This window comes from Coturnix japonica, chromosome Z (genome assembly GCF_054131305.1).
Source record: "Coturnix japonica strain WE chromosome Z, WE-NBRP24, whole genome shotgun sequence".
Classification (NCBI taxonomy): Eukaryota; Metazoa; Chordata; class Aves; order Galliformes; family Phasianidae; genus Coturnix; species Coturnix japonica.
The window spans coordinates 5,109,379-5,135,034 of record NC_140702.1 but is presented as its reverse complement, the minus strand read 5'-3'; the positions used below and the strand labels follow the sequence as shown (position 1 = coordinate 5,135,034).

Genomic DNA, 25,656 nt, shown 5'->3' with positions numbered 1-25,656 from the left:
GTCCACCTATCACCAATATTTCTCCACTAAACCATGTCACTTAATATGACAACTACATGGTTCTTGAACATCTCCAGGCATGGTGACTCTACCACCTTCAGCACCTGACTACCCTTTTGAACAAGAAATTTTTCCTCATATCCAACTTGAAACTCCCCTGGTGCAACTTGAGGCCATTCCGTCTAGTCAATTACAAGTTCTCTGGGAAGAGACCGACCTCCTCCTCACCACAGCCTCCCTTTGGGTAGCTGTAAGGAGAGGTGAGGCCTCCCTTAAGCCTCCTCTTCTCCAAAATGAACAACCCCAGCTCCCTCAGCTGCTTCTCATTAGACCTGTGCTCCAGACCGCTCACAGCTGCATTGCTCCTCTATGGTGATGCTCCAGGGACTCGATTTCTCCCAGAATAACTTATTTCTGATGTGATGAGAGGTTAAAGCTACAGAAGTTCTATTTGATAAACCAGTTATTTTACAAAGAATACATTTCACCAGCTGAAGAGATGGAATGAAATTCAAAACTGCCGATGAGCGTTTTTTTATGGTTTCTGGAAGATCTTAGATTTCCTCCTAAACAAACATATTTCAGCATTGAAAGCTGACTGTAAATTATTGTTATAATGTCACAAAAGTAGCATCCTTGAAATCTTGGTGGAAATAAAAGGAAATGCCATATCCAGGAGTACCTGACAAGTTGTGCACATCACTCTATTAGTCCCAGGCTGTATTTTTAAATGAAAGTACACTTCATTTAAAAGCTGGTTCCTGTCTCCTTCCACATTCCATATGTCAGCTCTGAAACTATTACTTGAGCTAATCCAAAAGAAATACCCTACCTATTTACAAGAAGTCTGAACATTTCACTTAAGATTACATTTCTTCCTTTCTGTGTCAGGAGCAATAAGCAAAATCCAATACCCAAAGCAGAGAAATGATAATTCAAAGAGAAATAAAATACTCTTGACATTTCAACAATAACAAGTTATTAATAAAATTCACTCCATTTGAAAGAAATGGAATACATTTACAATGCAACTGAACAAAGGTTAAGTGTATTTTGTGTTTTCCTCTGCATTAAATATAAATATCTGTCATGTCAAATACTAGACAAGTAGTAAGCACCCACTTTCTAGCAAAAATGAAAACAATTAGGAATATCTTTTCTATGAATGATAAACCCCAAAGCAGGCAAATTTCCTATGGAATAGCTCATGAAAAGCTAGCACATCTCTTTCTGGCAGAGTTATTTACACTCTCTAAATAACATTATATCCTTCAGACATTTGTTATTATGAAGATACAACACTCCTGCAGGAGATCACTTAGGACCACTTTCCCACAATGAAATAATGTAAGGTAGACCAGAGTCTTCCTGTTTTATTTTCCTATTTTTATTTTTTGGCTTGTCATCCCTTCTTTGCTCTCTTCCATGGAAACTTCATATGTTTATATACAAAAATGTTTATACACCAAGAAAAAAATCATCATAGGAATTCATAAGGATTCAAAATTCATAAGGAAAGTTTGAAAGTTGCATTTAGCAGTCATCTGCTGTATTTTAAAACTGCCAGAGAGAAAAGGAACACATTTAGCTACAAAACAAGTCAACCTCTCTCTCCTGTTTGATTTAGGTTTGATTTGGTTCTTTCCTATGAGAGTGGTGAGAGAGAGCTTCCCAGAGAGGCTGTGGATGCACCCATCTGTCCCTGGAGGTGTTCAAGGCCAGGTTGGATGGGGCCCTGGACAGTCTGGTCTAGTATTAAATGGGGAGACTGGTGGCCCTGCCTGGCAGGGGTGCTGGAGCTTCATGATCCTCGAGGTCCCTTCCAACTCAGGACATTCTGTGATTCTGTGTGATTATAACTGTTGTCCAGATGAAGAAAGCATTGGTTTGTTCACATTTGGAGTTAAACAACGAAGATACCAGATTCCTGACTTTTTTTTTCCTGACTCCACTTCCACTTTCTTATTTAATTGACCATCAGTGCTTTAACAATTTTGTTCTAACATTTAGAGGTATAACTTGTCATCACTAACAACAGAGTCACTATTAAAAAAAAATATTGCACTACATTTTTGAGATTTTACACCATTTAAGATCTGCTTATTTAAAGGCACATTCAAGATATTTTCTCCAGGCAGTGAAATACTTTAATATACCATGCTCCACTTGCTACCATTTGTTTAATAAAAGATCAGAAATACATACAAAGTTGCCTTCTTATACATCTCACATACATCAGATTCCTATACTCCAATCAGCTACTAAGAAATGAGTGGGAGTAACAGAGAAAAGTGCTCTTTGTAAGTAGTACTTCTCTTTCTCTAGTGTGCTTTCCTTCAAAAGCTTAAGCAAACATGATGTGGAAAGGATGCTCCTAGGAATGTGGCAGCCCTCCAAGTCAGAATAAGAAGGGAGATGGATGAAAGGTGTTTTTATCATGACATAAAAACTCATTCACTCTAAGTAATTAAACGGAAAAATCTGAAGGTGGAAAAAAATAAAAAAGCAGGAAGAAGGAGTTGAGGTACTCAGCTCTGTGGCAGATGCATTCTTATTCTTATCATGGGTCACAAGGGGAAACCTCTCCATTAGTAGCAATGCAGTGATCCCCTGGCACAGCAGAAAGGCAGAGACAGAAACTGAGGCAGGAGGCCCACTACCTCTCAAGTCTGAAAAGTGCACCCAGAAGGATCTTCTGAGGAGCAAGAGGGCTGCCCAGAACTTTGGTAGTGCCATGCATGCAGATGTGCCCAACTGGATCATCTTCTTAGCAGATGACCAGGTAAACAGTGGAGGTTGTCAGGCTGAGTTGTATTCAGCAATCAGAGAGGGAAACTGATGGTTGGTATCACACAGTTGTGTGGGAAGACAGACAGCCCTGTCTTAGAGTCCAGCCAGGGGAAGGTGTTAAGCACTCATCTGACCAGAGAGAGGACAAACGTGAGCAGCATGAGGGAGGCTGGACCCTCATCTCTACTTGGGGCAAAAAGAGAAGCCTTCCCCTAGACCCTGAAGTCCCACTAGCTAGTAGACTTCAGACTGATGAGAGAGAAATAAGAAGACATGAATACTAGCTTAGGAAATGGAAAAGGGTGATGACACTAGGATGGCTCAAGTAAGGACCAGCGAGGACTCAAATGGTGACCAGTGCCACTAAAATAAGAAGAAAGGGTCTTGATAATTGGAGATTCTTTGTTGAGGGGCACTGAGGCACCCATCTCTCACACAAGAAAATCTCTCCAGAGAGGTTTGCTGCCTGTCAGGAACCCACCTTTTTTTTGGTTTTCAAGCTAGTCACTCAAACTCAGATATACTGCATTTACTTTCACAAATGAAATCAGAGGACATTATTTTTGCTCCCAGTAGTATTTGTGATCATTTGCTCCTTATCATGGCATAAACACTTAATCACACAAATAATACTATGTGGGATTTACAAAAAGGATCTTACAAGCTCTCTGTGTATTACACAGAGGCTCAAGCAGCACTAACAGATTATAGTACAGATTATAGACAGTGGTCAAGAACCGAGCACAAGACAGGAATAAACTTTTTCTTAGGGAAGATGTTAGTAAAGCATTTGTCGACTTTCCTTTGCTAACTTACCTCTGAGGCATGGTAAAGTGAAACCATGAATGCTACAAACTTTTCATTCATCAAATCACTGAAAGCCCAAACAATTGTTCTGAAAGTGTTTCACAATGCATTTAATTCATGAGTCTTCATTAACAAAAGGCAGCATGCTCCCACTAATTACTTTAACACTAACTGGAGCTGTACGTCATCATCAACAGCAAATTTATATTAATCTTTTAGTGCCATTTCAATTGGTAGGAGGTAGCTTGCTTTGGTTCATCCAAAAACGAAGAGTCAGGGCTCTCCCTGAATGAGTGAGTCTTTTGGATATCTGCACAGAAGTTAACATGTGATAACTCAGGCCAGTATCACTGCTCACTTTGAACTGGGTAACAAAGCAGCTGTGTGATGTTAAGTGCAAAAAAAAAAAAAAAAAAAAACCTTCCCAAAGGTGGCTAAACTATAAATTAGCCACAGTCTACATGAAATGCACTCATGCTTCTGACTGCTGTGAAAATACTTTACAAGCATCCTTTCCATTAGTACATTTTTAAGGTAACTATTATAAAATAAAAACAAAGAAAGATTGGATGATGATATTCATTGCACAGTTGCTGTAATACTGCTGATACTTTCTGGAGAAGCCAGGTTTTTTATAGGATACTAAGCTGGTAAGTAAGGGAATGGCAGGAATTAACATCCTGGAGTATTTTTCCTTTTTCTTTCAACTAAATGCTGCAATTTTTCTCTCTGATTCCCTCCACAACACATCCATTTCCATTTCTCCTCTTGATGCTGCAAAAAACTCCATAATCTGTAAGTCGTGTCATTAAAACTGGAATAAAAAAACAATTGAGCAATCAGTTGTGTATTTTTATTTTCACAGCAACATTGTTTTAAAACAAAATATCTTCATACAAAAAACTAATATAGCAAACTATCCAGTTTGCATAGCAAGTTAAGTTGTGTATTTCCAATATTATAAGAAAGCTAAGATGCCTCATGAAATACCAGTATATCTGAATAGTCCCAAGGAGATATTAGTTCATATAATGTACATTAGAACATCGCTTTCAAGCAGAAGGCAAATTTTGTTATACCACTTGATGCTAGCAGCATGGACAAATAGAAGGATGATTAATTTTAATAATCTAGTTTAATCCCCAAAGCAAATAATTGCTTTTTAGATAATATAGCACTTATATATAAAAAAAATTATTTAAAACAATGATATGTTAAATTACATACTTTATATTTTCATTTCCATTGATAATTGCTATGCCATGCTCCATATACAAGGTTTTCATCTGTGCAGACACTCACACCACTAAGAGTGTCTTAGAGTCCCTACAAACTCACTTTTTAAAGTGGATAAAACAGTTCATTTTTTAATTATTAACTACTCACACTCAGGAAATAGAGTACTATGCACAGCTCTGACAAGAGATTGCTTGTTATTTCTGGGGGACGAGAGACCATTTTTATGTAGAGGTTCTTAGAAAAATAAAACTCAAACTTGTACAAAAATGCATGGGGATTTCCAGTGTTTTCCAGTTTCTCTGCATAGTGTACAGGGACAGATTTCTCCCATACCAACATTTGCACTGAAAAAAATGCATTACAATATTTTAGTAAAAAAAAATAATATATATATATTATCTCATTTGCACAACTATATAACTAAATATGCAGATAGGACCAGCTGTTTTATCATCATAGTTTTAGGCAACTCATGTATTTCAAGACAGATATTTGACTGCTCAGGCTGCAGAAGCCTACTCACCATTATAGTTAGATAGGATCCTATCAGCAACTGAAGTCCCAGCTGCCCTCTCACACTGTTCATTGTGTGGATTTAATATATAAAGATCATATATTCAAAATTCTTTCTATTCAAAAGAAATGTGTCAAAAGAATTCTGTCAGGCCATTGGCTAATAAGGAAATATCAGCTCCTCTACACTGTTATATTTTAGTGATGATCTGCCTCCTCATGATGTAACACACTTCTGAGAAAACAAGGATGCTGCTAATACCCCATTCTTTAGCCAAATCTAGATGTTTGTATCTTTTCTGTGAGTCCTGCTTTTCAGTTTCACCTTCCACACTTTTCAACTACCGTGTTGTTGTTTGAATTGTTTGTTTTTGTGTAAAGTCTGACAGGCTGTATAGTTCCTGTATGTCCTGGAGTTACTATTGTAGTATTATAACATATTGTCTACCAGAAATCAGTAAACCAGATACAACAAATTAGCTATGACTATTCACCTATATTAAAACCAAATTCAAACTGCCTTTGTCAAACAGAAGGAAGCATAGGCACCCACTTAATTCCACAGATTTAAGCAGGAGTCTTCCATTCCTGGTCATCTGGTCTGAAGCTGTGCCGCCCACAGTCATGAGTATGGAAGTACTTGTTGATTAAGCAATTCATCTGATTTTATCAAAAGTGGACTGAATATCACTGACATTTAATATCATGCAAGCACCAAATCTGGCATTTTAAAAAAATTTTGCATTATATATATATATTGTACTATATATATATATACTATATATATATATAGTACATATAAATATATATGTACAAACCTCTGTGCGCTGGAAACTTTGGAAGTCATGTTCACAGCTGATGACTGGTGAGAATTGGAGGTGATGTTGCTAGATCTACTTCTTAGCAGTGCTCAGAACTTAATTTTACCCAGTCAAAAGATACTGAAGATTTACAGTCATTTTCTAGCAATGTTGCAGTTATATTTATCTGTGACACTTCTGGTACAACTTCTGTGGGATTCTCTGTAAAAAGTTAAGAGACATAGTTTTTTGTATGAATATAGTTAATGTATACATACATAGATAACAAGTTATATAGTCTATGTAGACTATGCTTTATGTATTATACCTACACTATATACAAGCACACATATATATATAGAGAGAGAAATAACTTACATAAAAGTAAATGAAGGAACCTAATTTGACAGTGTGAAGTGACAACCCTAATTTTTCTTAATGATCAGAATTAAATCAGTAGAAAACAATATCTGGATGTAGACTTTGGAATATCTTTCTTTACAGTACCTTGTAGGTGATGAATATACAAGAAAAAGTCTTCTGCTAAGCAATCTCAATCTCATGTCATAATGAAATATATGGTTTGCACTCTCAAGAGGAAATGGAAGGAAACTCAGAAATTCACTACATGCCAGAATTTGGATTTCATACTCCTTAGAGAAAAAAAAATAACTCAGGATTTACTACCAGTGATACAACCAGGCTGCAGTAAATGTTACTTTCAATTATATGTGAATCAATTCACCACATCTTTTGCATCTCTAGGTATCTTGTTGGTGTTCTGCCACTAGTAGTAACTGATGAGGCATACATTTTTTTGTTACTCCTTAATCACAGAAACAGAGGATATCCCGAGTTTGAAAGGACCTGTAAGGATCATCATGTCCAACCCGTGGTTCCACACATGACTGCCCCCAAAAGCTGGCTTACATATTGGAATGAACTCTGTAGTGTACCTATTAGTATATTTTGCCTGCCTGAATGAGGATGCAGCACAGAAAACTGTATTTGTACAGGCAAAAGACTATACTTACATATCCTTACTCATTTTCCAGTATTTGCATTTGAGCTGCTATTTATACAACAAATTGCATGTTGCCACAATCGCCAGAAATCCTTACTTCAGGTTTATTTAGATGTAGCAGAAATACTTGCAAGCGTTAACCCCTGGCCCCAGAAAGAACAGCACACAAGGCAGATACTTTCATCTACAGTGAAATGTATGAGGTTGAATTTCCACAGCTGACAAGAAATGCAGGCTCCTAAGGCTTAATTCTGTTGCAGCCGAGAGAATTTTCTCCTCAGACCACAGAGAGTTTCCTCTACAGTTGCCATAAAACCTCACGTGGCCTTTAACAGTCAATTCACCTGCATCTAAGGAGGACAACCATATCCAGCTAACAGACTGAATTGCATCTTGAACTACCAGCATCTCTCATTTTCAAAAGCTCTGGATATTACAAAGCTTTCCAGATACTTTAACTAATAAGTATGCTATCACTATGGCATGTAAATGTTTCATTAAACTCTAAGGAAGCTGATGAAAACACACTGTTCTTACTGAGTTCACAGAAGGAAAAAGTGTATTTTCAAAGCGTTATCTCCTCTGTTTTGTCAGAATGTGTCAAAGTTTCATTCTCATTGTTCCCCTCAGTATGCTCCTCAAGAAACAGGATTCCTGATTTACTAAGAAATAAAGCCTCCAGAAGTTAGAAATAGCTAAAAATGTTCTTTAAAAAAAAACATCATAAATCTGGTCATTTTTTTTGTTAAACAATTAATGTGGGGACAAGGAATCCAAATTTTTCTGCAAGCTGATATTTCTGATGGCACACATGATTTTTAGGAGTTTAAGATAAATTAACTAGTACTGCATTTTTCTCCTTCTCCATAATCTTACCTGAAATAAGTAACACTTCAAAGAATGCATTTTAATATGATGCTCATCAAAAACCTGGCATTTCAGTGGTAGCAACTCTTAATTTCTTCTTTTTACTTCATCATCTGAATTACGTAAGGGGTACAGAAAGATATCAAACATCAACTGAGCATCATAATTCACGGAAATGGAAAACTATGTTTACGATAGCAGAAGCATCCAGAAAGCTTTTCTAACTTCTGCAACCTGTTTTCTACCTGAAAGGCCATCTTAGGCCCACACCAAGAGGATCCTCCATCTGTCATCTGGACGTCTTTGTTGCCATGAAGGTAGAGGGACCTAGAGAAGAGGCGTTTTATTTCTGTGGTAATAGCAGAGAAGAGCATTGTTATTTCTCTCCAAATAAAAGAGACTAAATATCATCAAAATGGCATGCAATGTTCATAGTTATCTCTGAGATAAGAAAATAATTGAATATAGTTAGTTTTACTCTGTCACTACTCTTATTTTTACTTCAGATACATTCCACTTCCCAATTACTTTTTAAATGTGTCAAATATGTACATTTCTAGAATTAAAGCAATAAAATTAATCCCTATAGATAAAAATAAATAAATTTATAAAAAGCAATAAGGTAAATTAAATACAAAATACAAACACTGATATACTGATGTTGACTCATTACCAGGATGAAAATTCATTACACTCAGTGGGAAATCTTGCAGACTACAGGATAAAGCTCATATTTTTCCAGAATCTATTCAAATATTAGTATGCAGCTCATAGAAATCACTTCTTTAAAAATGGTCATTGCAATTAACATAAATAACGAGTTAGCAGGACTAGGTCTACTTTTCTTTTACTCAAGAGTAACAAAAATCAACATAATTTAGAAGAAATTGTTATCTTCATATATATAAGTGCGTATGGAATCACAAAATCATGGGAGGAGGGAGGGAAGGAAAGAGGGAGGGAGGGAGGGAGGGAAGGAAGGAAGGAAGGAAGGAAGGAAGGAAGGAAGGAAGGAAGGAAGGAAGGAAGGAAGGAAGGAAGGAAGGAAGGAAGGAAGGAAGGAAGGAAGGAAGGAAGGAAGGAAGGAAGGAAGGAAGGAAGGAAGGAAGGAAGGAAGGAAGGAAGGAAGGAAGGAAGGAAGGAAGGAAGGAAGGAAGGAAGGAAGGAAGGAAGGAAGGAAGGAAGGAAGGAAGGAAGGAAGGAAGGAAGGAAGGAAGGAAGGAAGGAAGGAAGGAAGGAAGGAAGGAAGGAAGGAAGGAAGGAAGGAAGGAAGGAAGGAAGGAAGGAAGGAAGGAAGGAAGGAAGGAAGGAAGGAAGGAAGGAAGGAAGGAAGGAAGGAAGGAAGGAAGGAAGGAAGGAAGGAAGGAAGGAAGGAAGGAAGGAAGGAAGGAAGGAAGGAAGGAAGGAAGGAAGGAAGGAAGGAAGGAAGGAAGGAAGGAAGGAAGGAAGGAAGGAAGGAAGGAAGGAAGGAAGGAAGGAAGGAAGGAAGGAAGGAAGGAAGGAAGGAAGGAAGGAAGGAAGGAAGGAAGGAAAAAAAGAAGAAGGAGAAGTTAATTGAAGTTAAATCAGTGAATTCAGCTGTAGAAAAATAAGGCCAAGGGTATCCACAAACACTCATTTAAGTGGAGTCTTTTGTAAGTATCAGAAGACGTGTATACTATTATCATTTTCATGACATTTTATTGTGCAGCACCTTGCACAATGCGGTTTTAATTACATGTGTCCATACAGATAATGTCACTAGTGTTGATAATCAGTGTTTATGTTCGTTGTTTCCTACCCTAGAGCAGGATCACATAGCACACTGCACTGTTCAGCTGGATCTTGTGTTGGGCTATTTTCAACTCTGTTTACCTATTTTTAGGTTCTCATGGTGTGCCACTACCTACACCAGTTTCTTTCTTTCTAAAGCCAATAGGCTTACTTTTCTCAAAAAAAGAATTTCAAGTCAGCTCAGCCTCAAAACCAAGCATTAACAGGTGTTACAGATGGTAGGAAAATAAACATTTTTCCAAGGCTGTACAGGAGGACTTCTGAGGGAAAATTCATATGTGTACCATCAAACCTATGTGATCTAGTTTTAAAAGGGTATTTTCAGAAGCCTAATGAGTTATTTTACATTTCATCCTTTGTACCATATTCCTACTCCCCAGAGAAAAATATTATCTGAAAAAATAAAGATCTGTTAATTTTTTTAAAAAAACAAAAGTGTTTTGTTCTTCTGGATTACTAGTTAAACTATTTACTTGTTTCTCTACTAAAAGAATCTGGATGGTGCTCGCCTTCATTCTTCGTGGTAGCATCGGTAACGGGAGGATGGTTGGACTTAGAAGATCTTGTAGATCCTTTCCAACCTTGTGATTCTATGATTCATGACTGGCATTGGCAAGACTATCTGCATGAAGCAAAAAAGAAAAATCAGTTGTGTTGCTGACAAACCATAAACAGGTGTAGCAGGCATCTCTTGTAATGCACAGAGTGATGACATGTATCAAAACTGAATTTTGAGGTTCTTCTGGACCTTACACAAAGTACAGAACAAAATTGGTCTTATCTATTTTGAAAAATTGCAAGGTTCATGATGGAAGCTGACTGCACTGGTATTAAAATAATCGTGAAGTCATTATAACTCAGTCTTAAATTATTACTCTTTCTCCCCCCATAATTATTTATCACATTAACAATGTGCAAATATTCTTTTTTCATTCCACAATTTCTTATTAAACACACTCTCAAATTGTCTTCTGCCAGAGACATACGAACAGATCTAAGAGAGAATGGCATGTACTCTACAGAATTTGGGGGGCAAAGGAAGGAATGATCTTTCAGCTGAGACCATTTCCATCTTGTAAGGAAGTCCCTTGAATGGAAGAGTTCCAACATGCTAGACATGAAACTAAAAATCTTCAAGTGTGCTATAGCCAAAACTTCTGAAAAGAAAAGCAAGTTTCTTAAATTTTATATTGAAAGATAAAGTGAATCAAACCAGTCACTGCAGCATATTTACATTTCATATCAATAAAGGTTTTCTTTTGGGTAAAAATAAGCTTTAGATCTAGCAGGCATTCCACCAAAGTCTATAATTTGTTTTGCTTCTTTTTTTTTTTTTTCCTAATTGATTCAGAAGCAAATCAGACCTATCGGTTTCTCTTGTTTTTATCCTACATCTCTCAAACTGAAATTGCTCTTCATTCTCCCAGGTTCTGAATTACTTGAGTGGGAAAGCAATACACGGACAATAATACAGATACCAAAAACATAGCTTAGCCTATACATTGTGTTGTAGTACAAACTAGAAAATACCAACTTAACCACTCCCCCATTCAGAATTATAAATGTTTATAACATTTAATAAATCTTCTTATAATTTAATGGCATTTTAATATTAGTTTATCCCAGAATCACAGAATTGTAGGGGTTGGAAGGGATCTCCAGAGGTCATCAAGTCCAACCCTAGTGTTTTCTTATCTCAACAAGATGTTTGAGGGATCTTTTAATTTGAGAAATTTTCTGTGTATATAAAGAAAGACAATAAAAGCTACTTGCTTAGATGCCTTTCATTATTATTATTATTATTATTTTACAGGATGTTTGACCTTCATACGGATCAAAATGAGCAAGTTAGAACTTGATAAAGGTGTCAGTAGTTTTTCAATGAATAAATAATGTTCTATGACAGATCATAGGAGACTGGGAAGTGTAACTTTTCCCCCAGTTTGAGTCTTAAAATATACTTCATGGAGTTCTTCGGGATGACAGAAAAAAAATCTTTCTTCATGCTGTCTCATTTTATTATTTTCTTTCAGTAGGGGCACATAAAATTGCAAAGGACTGCAACTTCCTTACAATGAAATTGTGATTTTCATCCTACTGTGAACTGCTGGTAAAGTGCTTTGTTTTGATAGATTTTATTTATCTGAAGTATCTGTAGCAATTTTATAAAATCACTTTTAAATCTGATACCTATATCTTAAAAGCAAAGCAGTTGTGTAGAAACCAAAAAATTCAGAAAGTTATACTTTCTCCCATTAGAAAATAATACTATAATTTCACTTGTCAACCCAAAAAGAGGAATTTTAGCCTTTGTAATTTGTTCAAGGTGAGATTACAAGAAATTAGAAGAAAGTACATAGAATCATAGAATGGTTTGATTTAGAAGGGACTTTGAAGATCACATAGTTCCAAACCCCCTACTGTAGACAGAAACACCTCCCATTAGACCAGGTTGCTCACAGTCCCATCCAGCCTGGCTCTGAGTGCTTCCAGAGAAGGGGCCTCACTGGGCAACCTGTTCCAGTATCTCAACAGTACTTTTTCAGTGTCTCACCAACCCTCTCTCACATTAGAGAGTTTCTTCCTAATATAATATCTAAATCTACCCTTTTCCAGTTAAAAACCATTTCCCCTTGTCCTGTCACTACATGCTTTTATAAAAAAAGTCCCTTCCCATCTTTCCTTTAGATCCCCATCAGGTGCTGGAAGATTCCCCCTGAGATATCTCTTCCCCAGGCTCAAGATCCCCAACTATCTAAGCCTATCCTCTTAGGGATGGTGTTCCAGCCCTCTTACCCTCTCTGCAGCCCTCCTCAGCACCTGCTCTAACACCTTAGTGTCCTTTTGTTGAGAATCTACAAGTACCCCAGGTGCTGTCTCACAAGAGCAGAGTAGAGGGGCAGAATTACCTCCCTTGACCTGCTGGCCACACTTCTTTGATGCAAGCCAGGTATGGCATATCATTGATCTTCTGGGCTGCAAGTACACACTGATGGTCGTGTTGAGTCTTTTATCCACCAGCATTCCTAAATCCTCCTTCTCAGGGCTGCTTTCAAGCCATTCACCATCCAACCTACATCTTTGTTTGGGATTGCCCCCAGCTCATGTGCAGGACTTCATATTTGGTCTTGTTGAATCTCACAAGGTTGGCATGGCTCATCTTTTAAGCCTGCCTGTGTCCTACTGGATGGGATCCCTTTGCTCTTGTAAATCAACCACACCACTCAGTTTTCCCTTCAGGGTGCTGATTAGTGTTGAACTGTTGAACATGGCTCTGTAGGCATAGGCATGTTGCAATGATTCGTGTCTCTCTAGAAATACCAGAGTGGTAGCATACATTTTCCAAATATTTTATTAGTTTCTCAGGATTTTGTTCTAGGTGCCTGCCTATACCATCTCAGACTCCCTGCCACTCATAAATATCCATCTCTTCTAGGAATCTGCCCTGTAGATTTGTTAACAGTTGTTTAACCTAATGCAAATTCTGAAACACATTTAGTAGGCATAGAAACATTAGTGTACTGGCTTGAACACTCCTGTTCATCACTCCCACACCCTGCTGCAAGATTCCTCAAGCCTGAAGATGACTGCAATACTGAATACTAACACCAGACTAGCTTCATGGTCATGCAGAAAAATGATAACCTTAATCTATCTCTCAGAAATAATACATAACGCAGCAGGAATCATATATATAGTGAGTAAGGTATCAAAGAACAGGTTTCCATGAAAGAGCTCTGACTGATCTCTGAAAATGAAAAATGTAAAATTGTGACCAGTAACTATTAAACTAATAGCATAACTAATAACTCTTATAGCAATTTACTTTTAACACTTTCTGATCAGATCTCAACCCTTCCAGCCCCAAAAGGACTGTCATGATGCAGCTTAGCCAGGAAGACATTCACTTACTTCCCTGCAAGTGGCTTGAGAGAGAAAACTGAAACTATTTACTAAGTCAGAAAAGGAGAATGGAAACTAAAATTTATATATACACATGGATATAGATATAGATAGATATATATATACACAAACCAACTGTACAATTACTTACCATCCACTGACCAGCACCCATTTAACGATATAACTTTTTGCAGACCAACACCCCATTGGTGATGCAAAGTCTTACCATCCACCAAGCACTTCCCAGTGAACTCCTCCACAGATTTATAGCCTTCTGCATGCTGTCATGTAGTATCAAATAACTCCCTGCTTAATTGAGGCCAGCTGTCTTGGCTCTACCCTAACCCCTGCCCTGTACTGTAAAGGCAGCAGCTCTTCCCCTGTAAGAAGACTGGCTTGGTCCCAAGAGCTCTCCCAACACTTAGCATTAACAAAAACATCACTGTGCTATCAACAGCTGAAACCAGAACACAGAACTAACAGTACTCGTCTGAAAAGCTATACTTGGGAAGTACAAAGCAAGATAACCACTCAGAACTGACTGTAATTCTCTGGTTTCTGGACAATTTTCATTTAACCTTATCTTACAGTTTGCTGTAATTATAACGATGAAGTTCAGAGGTACAGACAAACACATAACTGGTAGCACCTCTGGAGTCAATACAGGAAAATGTTGGGCAGTATTAATTGTAAGTTTAAAGAGGTACCCAAAGGCAAGAAGTCATCTAGCATGGGCACCTCAGGCAAGAATGAACTCACTAGGACAAAACCACATCCAATTTACTGATGCTACGACTACTTCAGCTTCACCTGTGGGGTGCACATGGAGAAAAGATATCAGAAATGCAAGGAAACGTTTTGTGTTTTTGTGGGCACTGTTTAACTAAGTGTACCTGTATTAAATCATGTTTCTCACCATGAAAACTGAGCTTTAGAATTGCTTTCACAGTAAGACTTTGCCTTTGGTTTGGATGAAATATGTTCTCACTTATTTCTGCAACTTAGATTCCTAATATTCAGATTTTAAAAGTAAGCTATTTTACTGTAATCTTAACATCATACTCAGTATTATGGATACACTGTGGAACACACTAGTACTCCTTAGGTCATTTGTGCTGATAATCCATAATTGATAACACAAGTAGATTGAAGTGGCAGAAATTTCAGATGATTTTTCAGTGCAAAATGTTTCCTGACACTACTTCTGTTCAAAAATAATCCATGCAAGCTGGAAAAAAATTCTATGCATGTAGAATTAAATTGCCAAGAAACTTCAAGACAAAGTAAAATAACTTTTTAAAATTATGCAAGCCCATAAAATATATAATCAGCTGATGTCTTAAGATCAGTAAAAGTTATAATTTCAGAGCTTTGGTGATCACTTAAATAGAATCTGTTTTCTCACTTTCGTTTATTTATTTGTTTGTTTGTTTGTTTTGGACTGGGAAATCCCAACTGGCAAAAATCTTGCCTACAGCTGATTTAACTTAGCAAATGTCTTTGAGCATTAACTATTTAATAATAAATAATTAAGGAGTTGCAAAAAGGACAGAGAAGTGTGAACATACATCTCTTTAAGAAAGGTGTGCTTGATTTTTCTGCATGTGCGGAATTTCCTAAGAACTTTCTTCCAGTCTTTCTCTGTACTTGACAAAGAATAAAATTATCGTTTCTGACCCCCCACTGCAGGTACTTCAAAGGAGATAAAAGAATGTTGCCAAAAATGGCTGCTCCTTCTTGTGAACAAATTGCACCACCTCCTTCCACAGGTCTCACTACACCCTTCTGGAAACACAGTCCGAAGTCTCATACAACATTGCCATCTAGTGATGAAGTACTTGACTTACACTAAAAGAAGATTAGACAGTCTTTGTGAAAAGAAAACTAATCAGGTTGATTATCTCACCCACTCGGGACTACCTTTGAGTACTCTGTAAGCAACAAAGAAGTGATGATGTTTCTTCCCTGCATTCTTTGTACCACCCACTGCAATGAAAATGTGTTTTGAGATTAAAAATGTGTGTTCACACTCTGGAAATCTGCATCTATGTCTGCGTTATCATGCATAGAGTAATCTTCATCAGAGCAGAGGAAGAAGCTGCAGTATACAGGTTCAGAAGAAATAACCATGACTTGTACAAATATTTTACCAGTGAGGTAGGAAAAAGGAAGTATTATCTTAAGACATAAGGAAAAAAGAAATTCCATCGATCTTGAAATAGAAAAGTTACTAGATGCTAAAAAATAAATGAATCATTAAATCTAACTCAAAAATATTTTTGCATGTATATCTCAGTGTTATTAGGCCACTGTATTGCAAAATACAAAGTGAAATTATTTTCCCCTCCAAATTAATTTCAATACAAATGAACATTATTAAAGAAATATCATTAGCTTCCAAAACCCTCAATTAGACTTGTTACACACAAGAAACAAACTGCACAAATATGGCAAATACCAAATTTGTAGAAGGCATTCATGCAGTACGAAATTATTTTCAGAATCAACTGAGAAAAAAAGCATAAAAAATTACACTTTTCTTTTTAAATCTAATGTTGGTGTTTTTCTTTGATCGATAAGGGGATTAGGCTCATTTCTGCCAGTGACTTCCCTGTAACCTTGGAACAAGGCAAACTGCTCTTGATGGACTCAGAAATAAGCAAGCTCCTGCAAATCAAAGACAAAGGTCTTCTACAGGAACGGCACACCTATTTCCTAACACTGTATATTTTGCTTATTGACAGACAACAAGCTAAGATATCAGCACGGACAAATTGTAAAATACCCAACGCACTGGAAAGAGCATTCCACAAGTGATGAACACAGAATGGAGAAAGAGGAGATATTGTGAGAGTAAGCTAAGAGGACAAGCCCATAGCAATTTTCAGTCCTCAGATCAGCTGATAGGCTTTGTAATATCGAGTTGTTAATACAGAAAAAGTAATAATTAAGGAAATTTTAGATGAGGAACCTTTCCGGCCTCAAGTCAGTCACACAACTCTTCCAGTGGTGGAAAATGAGTTTATTTTATGGTCCAGTATAGAGAAAACGATTACTTTTGGAGGTCTTTACATTCCCTGGTTTTGTCAGTTAACGCCACTTGTTCAGCTTCTCACAGAAGAAACTTACTAATTTTCTTTGCCACCAAGAAGTCAAAAACAATTATCAGGACTTGAGATGCATGCAGTACTCGACTCATCAAAAACAAAAATAATCTGGATTTTAAAAATAATAATTAAAAATAAAAAATCAAAAGCTGACCTGGAGTACTTTTTGAAGGGTACCTTTGTGAATAGTATATGCATAGAACTACATGGAAACCTTGCTGCAGGCAAGCTTCTGAGAGCTACCAAGCAATGCAACCTAGCAGAATTCAGAAGGGAAACCAAGAGAGCCTACCTGAGCTCCACTGCCTTTAAATGCTCTGTGCAGAGGGAAGGGAAAGAGGGGAAAACAAACACCGCTCTACATCCCTCTGAGCCAATAGACGCTTTGCCCTGGATTAGCTCTGGTGCTGCATAAGCTGGGCTTCCACAGCATGTGTTGAGGCGGTAATCAAGGCCTCCTCAGAGGCTTCTTCTCCTGTGTATATTTTAATTCATCATGTATTTTGCTTTCATTCAGTAATTGACCTCACTAAGCAAGTGATGGAGTCTAAGAGTATCGTATAAATGTGGAAATCACAAGCTGCTCACTTATCTAGTACCCTTGGCATAATGCATTATTTTCCTCAGCTGATCATCTACAAAGATGAACTGTCTGTGCAGACACAAAACTGAGAAAGAAGTGATGCAGGAACTATTGGGATTGCGGCTCTCTGGTCATTTGAACAATATTTAAAGCAATAACTTTTTTTTTTTAACCTTTACAAAGAACAACTGATATAATACTTCCTTATTCAGAGCATCCTATTATTTACTTGGGTTTTAATCTAAACAGGTCAGAGCAAGATGGCATTATACCACTGACACAACAGCCTGTTGGTCTTGATTACCTGTGAGAGGCTCTAACTTTGGCCAGGAAAAATCGCTTGAGGATAAGTAATTCTCTTGGAATCAGTAAGGCAGTCTTCCCATTACATTCTTTCTTACCAGCATCCATCTTACATGTTAATAAAGGCTCTGGAAACCAGTTTTAAGACCAAGAAACAATTCAGTTCAAGCAGATGCAATCACAGGATCCATACGTCACCTGCAAAAGTCATTTTATTCTATACACAATCTCATCCTACATACAGTTCCTTAGAAGGTTCCTTAGGCACACCAACCCCATGCTCCTATTACAGACCCTTGCATAAGACAGGTGATATACTTACAAGATTATCTACAGCTTAGACTATGAAAACAGGGAGTCTAGCTAGAGAAAATAATCTAGCTGTGCTTCTGAGCAATCTGTTAACCACTCTCACACAGTTCAGGCCATTCCAAACAAGATGCAATGACATGTCAGCCACAGAAACAGCTTGATTTTAGGGTGTTTGTTTGGACAAGCCCCTGTTGCATACAGTGGTCAAACATGCATTTCTTGGTGGCACATTGTATTTTATTTAACAGATACTCTTACCTTTGGCTTTGCACAGAGTCCAAAGTCTATCAGCTTCAAATTGTCAAATTGGACTCGGATATAATTGGATTAACCTCAGGAGCAGAGTTCCTGCATAAAACAGCCAGTACTGAAACAGCAACCCAACCTGGTTGCAGACTGAGAGAGAAAATGAGAGTTCACCACTTGTGAATAATGAGACTTCTCTTATTTCCCTGGGAAGTAATGCCCACTTTTTTACTTTGACGGAGCTCCTTCCCATCCTAGAAGGGAATATATCAAGTCAGATCTCCATTAGTCCTTCCATCTCTGCACTGAGCAAAGGGAGCCTTTAGATCTATGCTTAATTCACCCACTCCCCTAGAATTAATGGAACTATGCTTACTGGAACATATGCTGAAGCTTAAGCACAGTGCAGTGTTTTCAACATGGAGGAATGGTTATAGAACATGCAGAAATTCTGGCTGACCTATGACAGCTTAAAGCACTGCGGAGGACTGTTAACAAGACCGTTTGGACATCACCTTGAATAAATGACATTATCCCCAAGTAAAGGAAGGGACAGCTGAGCACCGCGGAGGTACACAAAGTGCCAGAGCAAATTCTCACACTGTCAGGTGCAAAGAAAACTCAGATTTCACCCTAAAACCCAGTTCACAACAAGGCTACAAAATCCTGGCTGAGAATTTCTGTGTTGAAGTTGAAGCTCAAGACTGTACTCCAACCAACAATATTTTGTGCAGCAAGACACCAGGAGTTCACAAGAAACCCAAAACAAACTTCAAATTCAACTTGACAAATGAACTCAGGACATAATAACAAAGAGTGCTGATCTGGGCAAGTAAAAGAGCATAAAGAAAAGAGAGCAGTGCAAAAGCTATCAAGCAAAAGCTCAGACTCGCATCCCTTGGAAGTGAAATTAAAGGCTCTCATTCATTTCCAGACAAGTCAGAAAGGAAAATACCACTACATGCCATACCTTGAACCACTTGACGTCCACCTTGGGCCTGGACAGCTCACACTCAAATGTGACCCTGTCCTTCTGAGTGATGCTAATGTCTGCCAATGGTTTGCTGATTTTCACAGGCAGTTCTGAGAAGGAGAAAGAAGGATGTGTATTTAGTTGGGAATGAGGTCTCTAGGAGCATCTGGCATAGGGAATAATGAAAGGCAGTGCCTACTCTCTATGCTTACTAGAACTTGTAATTAACAACAAAAAAACCTATTGTTTTGAGCACATTATCATTACTTGTGCTAGGGACAATCATGTTACAACAATCCTCTTGATATTTGAGGGCTACTCTGGTGGCAATGGCCCAGTGCATAACATTCTTTGCAGCTGGAAGGAAAGCTGGTTCTGCTGTTCAAGTAATCTGGGACAGGAGCAGATAATCACACCTTGCACCAACCAATACCTGTCACAGTGAGCCTCCCCGATGAATTCATGCCTTCTGCTTTAAAGGAAATGAGTCCTGCATCTTCAAGGGTCACAGAAGAAAGTGTCAAGGAATGTTTCTTCCCCTGGACACCCATCGTGATATTTGGTGCAGGCTTCAGCCGCACACCGTCCTTCTGCCAAGTCCCTTACCTCATCCTCATGGGACACCTCCACCGTAAAGGTGACAGTTCCATTCTCAGGGAATTCCAGGGGCTGCAGACCTTTCACCAGCTTCATCTGCCGCACTGAAAGACAATGGGGACAGGTTGGAGATTTCACACCAGCAGCTGAGAAATAGAATCACCAAAGGAATCAGAGAAAGGTTTAGGTTGGAAGGGACCTTTGAGATCATCCAGCTCCAACCCCCCTTCTGTAGGCAGGGATGCTTCCCTCTAGACCAGACTGCACAAAGCCCCATCCAGCCTGGCCTTGAATGCTTCAATAGCATCAGGACTTCCAAAACAAGTTACTTCCCTCTTTCTCTCCCAGGTACACTATCTGCTAATTAAGCAACAGCCTTTGCAAAGAAGAAATCTTGTTCATAACCAGGTCCATGGGTGCTCTTAAATCAATCCTTCCAGATGGAAAAAACATTTCAGGTGGCCTCCTACATTTTACCCCTTTTTGTGTTGCACACAAGACTGAAAAAAAAAATTACTTTTGCAAAGTTCTTCTTGTCATAAGGAAACAAACATTTGGGGAATGGCAGAACGAGGTAAAATTTACCTTCACGTCAAGAAATTTGAAATTTCACTCTCATGTTCTTGGTGTGCTTTCTCCTATAATTATTTGGACTAATTAAGCTTTTCCCTGATGAAAGCCTAGAAGTATATCACAAGAAGGACCAACTTATCCATGACCTTTTATTTGTCTTACTCAAGCATCTCCTCCTGACCAGAACTGACAATAAAATATTCAGCCAGACTACAGGTTTGAGCAGCTGAGTTGTTTCTAGGATCTCCTGCAATCTTAAGCTTGGAACACACACTTGTCTTTTGACTAAGTGTCTTTTATAGTGCAGTAAAACAACAGGTTTTCACATGGCTATTCCTCATTTACCTTGCTCTGAAATCATTCTCAAACCATGCGGGATCAGTCCAGGGAGTAGGGGAGGAGAGGGGAAGTGAAAGGGGAAGTCCACGGTCCTCTAAAATCAGGTTTCTTATCCTAAAGCTCAACAGCAAATAGCAGTCCACTTCCCCACATTGCTAGACTCCGAGCATTTAAAGAACATCAGCTTACCTCATTATGAGCTCTAACACAGCCAAAGAAATTAATATATTCAAATATTCTCTTGAGTGATGAGAAATATGGAGCATAACTTCAGACTTCTGCTGTTAAACTCTCACTTCTATCATAAACCAGGGCAAGAGTTCAATGCTGTTTTAGATGGAGGACACATATTTTAAATAACTCGTCTCATTAAGGCTTGGATTCCCTACTACAATTAGCTAAATTCCAGTTTGGATCATGCTTCACCTTGGATCACTTAGGGCTTCAGCCACTTAATGGAACTAACTCAGTTAAAGGTCAGGGGTAAAATAAAAACTCTCTTGGACTAGCAGAGAGATTTGCAATGGAGTAACTTAAGTAAGGATGAGAGACTGAAGGTGTTGGAGAAGACATCCAGGCCTTAGCTACAGGGCATGCACGCAGAATCACAAAACAAAGGCCAATCAGAGAAATCAGAGCTTCGTGAGAATTAAGGTGAGGTTGTTTCTACATGCCCACCCTATCTGCCAGTGTAAAACCTTCCAGGGAAAAAAAAGAAAACTACATATAGGTGGGGAGAATTGTTGGTGAAATTATTTGTGATAATTTTTGCTAATAATATGCTCAAAATCCTGGAGCAAGACTTCAAGTTAAGCAACTCAGTCTGTGTAAGTAGACTTACAGAAGGGAACCATAAAGCTTATGGAAGGGAACTGTCAAGCTAATCCACAGCTAAAACAGAGTAGAGACGAATTGCAGGAGCTTGTTTACTTTGCACAAGTGTGAGCTTTAACCACTGCTGAGCTCCTAGTACAAAAGTCTGAACCAATGCAACAAACCAACCCGTCCATGTTGTATGAAAGAATGTACTGACACCAGCAGAACACAGAATTCTATGGCTGAAAATACCCGCAAAAATCATCCAGCCCTTCTCCATTGCTCCAGGACATGCTCAGCTCTTTGTGCCCCAGATATTTCAGTAACCTTTTCTGAAACCCACAGTGAAGGCTTCAAAGCCTCTCCAAATGACTTATCCAGTCATCCAACCATTAAAAAGCTTTTTTGTTGTAGAACTTGCATCTTTGTTATTGCAATTGAAGTCCATTATTTCTGCACAGAGAACAGATTGTTTGCTTCCACTTTCTAAGAGCCTTTTATGTATTCAAAGCCTGCTATCAAGCCTTTCAGTACCTGTTGATGACCTACACAGCAGCAATTGGTGGCAGGGGCTTTGTAGACAAAAATCAGATAGACCTTCAATTCTGTCCTTGTCCATTCCGTAGCAAACATGGCAAAAGGATGCAAGAAATAGGACAGAAGTACAGGGCTACAGCTGAGACACCGTTAGCTTACTTGAAAGGAAAGCATCCATAGATAGATGCACTGTTGTGTTTTTATTTTTATTTTTTCATTTAACTCTGACTGATTATAAAGAGATGCTTTGAAAGACGTGCTTTGTAGAGAAGAACGGATGGATAAGCAGGGAATAGGTTGCTAATAGCCTTACAGATGAAGAAAAACAGACTGCACCAGAGTGAGAAATTCCAGAGGAGAATCAGCTAAGAGCTTATGTCAATGACATGGCTGAGGGCTGCTGGGAAGACCGCCCTCTCTTTCACCTTATTTCAAGCATTACAATGGTGTCCAAGCCCAGGGCTGTGTCTCCCTGCCCCCATGGCATGTAGGGCTGGCAGTAGCCACTGTGATAATAGAGAAGACCTGAATCCAAGTTCAAATCACATCCAGTGTCTTTACAGACCTTGCAATCATTCCACTTACTTTCCACATTGATCTTGGCTTGCCTCTTGTCGTCAGGACTCTCGCAGCAGTAAAAGCCCCTGTCTGCAAAGGAGATGTCCTTAACTATCAAGATATGCTTTGTTCCCTCAGCTTTGATCTCTGTTTTTTTTCAATGGGCTTCAATACAATGCTATTCCTCATCCACTTGACTTCTGCAGGCTTGCTCAGCTCTACCTCTAGGGTCACTGTGTCTCTCTCTTCAACAGTTTTAGGCTCCAGTTTCTTCTTGAATGAGATTGAGGCCTCTGATCAATGAGAAGAAATAACAGTAAGAACACAGAGAATCCACAAAACAGTTTTTTTATAAAGAATTTAAATGGTGGTTCCAATCCCAGTGCATTCAGGGGAACCCTATTTAAGGAAGCAAAATTCCATATCGTCACCATAACCAGAGGAAAGGCAACATGAAACCCACAAACCACAGCACCAGTGACAGCCTATCAATGGGGCATTACAGCCCCCTACCTCGGACTCTGAGATTGGCTGTGCTTTCTACGCCCTCAGCACTGGCAGAGATTTCAGCTGCATCTTCCAGTGTCAGATCGGTGATGGTGAGGCTGTGGTTGGTGTCCTTCTGTGAGATCACGAGTTTCTTACTGGCTTCAGTCTTGACACCATTCCTGAACCAGGTGACCACAGCATCACTGGGAGAAACAGTGCACTTGAACACAGCCTCTTTGCCTTCTTCAGAAGTCACGTGGTTGAGGCTCGTAACAAATTTCACCACCCTGGGAGCTGATGGAGAAGAAGAAACCACTTAGGAGCACATAAAAGATGTGTCCCTAAGTGTATGAGCTCCTTTATGTATGAGCACCTTCAAAGAGCCAACAGAGTCAATGATTTTATTGGAAGCTTCAGATATTATGACTCGCAGTAAGTGATCACCATAACTCACACTCACATCCCCTGTCTGTAGAGGAGATCCTCCTTGCATCTATAAAGATGCAAGAAGAAAAGAGGCAAAGAAGGGGTAAAAAAAATCCCATCTTACATTTGGGATGCTTAATTCCAGCCTTGAAGGCTGATTTGCCCGCTTAACTTCTGTGCTCTTCAGAAGCAGTTGTTCCACAGCTATTTAGAGAGAAAGACAAGTTTTGTACTTGGTTGTTAACACAAAGAACAGCATAAACACACAAATGAACTCAGCTTTGCAGTGTTGTAATGGCTGATGAGGGAAGCCAAGGATCATTCCACACTGTCAGCCTTCATTTCCAGAGACATACCTTTGGGGGTGATGGTAATGCTGCTCTTGTCATCTCTGGACTAACACAAGTACTCTCCCTCATCCTCAGCCCAGATCCCTGTTATTGTCAGGGTTCTTCTGACCCCTTCCTCATCAATTTGGAAACGTATGCTGGGTTTGATCTCAACTGCATTCCTGTGCCACACCACCTTCCCTTTGGCAGGGCTCACTTCACAGGTTCAAGTGACACTGCCTCCAATCTCAGCATTAACAGCTTCGAGCTTCTTGATGAACTTCACTGGGATTTCTAAGATGCAGAGGAAAGAAAAGAACTATGAGAATGCACAAGTTAAGAAACGTGTTCTACAAAACCAAATAAAAAAAACCATGAACAGACAGACTCGGGGATCAGGGCAGGCTGAAAGAAACAGAAAAGACAGAAATCTGGAGATATATATTATCAGCATGAAATTATATTATAATTATATTTCTGCAATGTAAGAACAGTGCCTTAACGAGGCTTAAATACTACCTTCCAATGTCTCTAATCTTCTACCTAATGAGATGCATGGTGGTTTTTTGCAGCTATTGTCAGTTGGTTGGGATTGTCTCTTGTTGCTGCTTTTATTGTTGTGCTTTTTTAACATCTGAACCTAATTTGCCTGACTACCATTAAAAATCTGTACAGATGTAAGAACCCCAGCAGCCACATTTGTATTTCATGTCACTGGAGACACAGCCAATGGAATCAGAGATCTGGGAATGTGACACATTCAACCTGTTGACATGACCTGCTAGCAACCACTCCCATGCAGTCACAGCCAAAGGGAGCTGGTGGGGTGCATGCCAGCTGCAGATTTCTCCAGTGTAGGTGTCTGAAGGGACACAAACCCCATGCTACATCCTCCTCATCAGCTCTGACATGCTTAGCAGAGTCAGGAAGAGCTGAGGCTCTGAACACACCCTACCAACTGCTTTAGGAAGAGATAGAAACTGTGTGATGACAGTGAAGAGCACACACTAGAAAAGAACCCATCATAGTCCCTGAGCTCTCAAGTGGGCAGCAGAGGACAAACTTGGATCTCTGGAGGCAAGAAGGTCTTTTCTGGTCTATGCTGGGGATGCTACAGCAGCTGCAACAGCAATTCAAGCGTCAAGCTTTTAAGAACAGCTGTTAAGAGAGACCAATCTTCTTCACTTCATCCTCCCATAAGAAAAGAGCAGCTGTAAAGAAGGACACAACATGTGGGCTTCTATCTGCTCACCTTTCACTTCTACTTCCAATTCCTGCTTGTCATTCTTTGTCTTATGCGTATGGCAAGCATACACAGCAGTGTCTGTGCTCTCTGCCAGGATCACCGTCAGAGTCCTGGATGCCCCGTCACTCTTGATCTCATACTTCTTGCTCGTCTTGATTTCCTTTCCATCTTTGTACCACTTCACTGCAGCAGATTCAGGTGTTACTGAGGTAGTCAGAGTGATGCTTTCATGCTCTTGAACAACGAGTGTCTCCTTCTGGACAAATTCCTTTTCAAATTTAGCCTCTGGTTCTGAGAAAGACATTGAAACAGGAAAATTAGTAACTTCTCAAATCCTTAAAGTCAGCAATTTTCAGTTTCCATGCCTCACAATTGCATACCAGCTCATCCATAATCTGTTACAACATAAAGAATATGGCTAATAGAATCTTTTGCTGAGCGGGAAGGAAGAAAATGATCCAACAAGAAATCCAGAGCTTCTGCTTACAAGAGATGCAAAGGCATGG

The 25,656-nt window shown here is 39.0% G+C and overlaps 1 pseudogene across 1 annotated transcript; it reads right to left on the bottom strand.

Annotated features, from left to right (window-relative positions):
* Window positions 1–7,924: 7,924 nt before the first annotated feature.
* Window positions 7,925–25,454, bottom strand: LOC146753674 (obscurin-like; annotated as a pseudogene). The gene is made up of 10 exons (XR_014939541.1): window positions 25,157–25,454; window positions 23,932–24,198; window positions 23,174–23,443; window positions 22,688–22,953; window positions 19,847–19,941; window positions 19,238–19,350; window positions 18,280–18,369; window positions 17,711–17,837; window positions 10,323–10,435; window positions 7,925–8,389 (listed from the first exon to the last, which is right to left on the bottom strand). The product of XR_014939541.1 is annotated as an obscurin-like (transcript).
* Window positions 25,455–25,656: the final 202 nt, after the last annotated feature.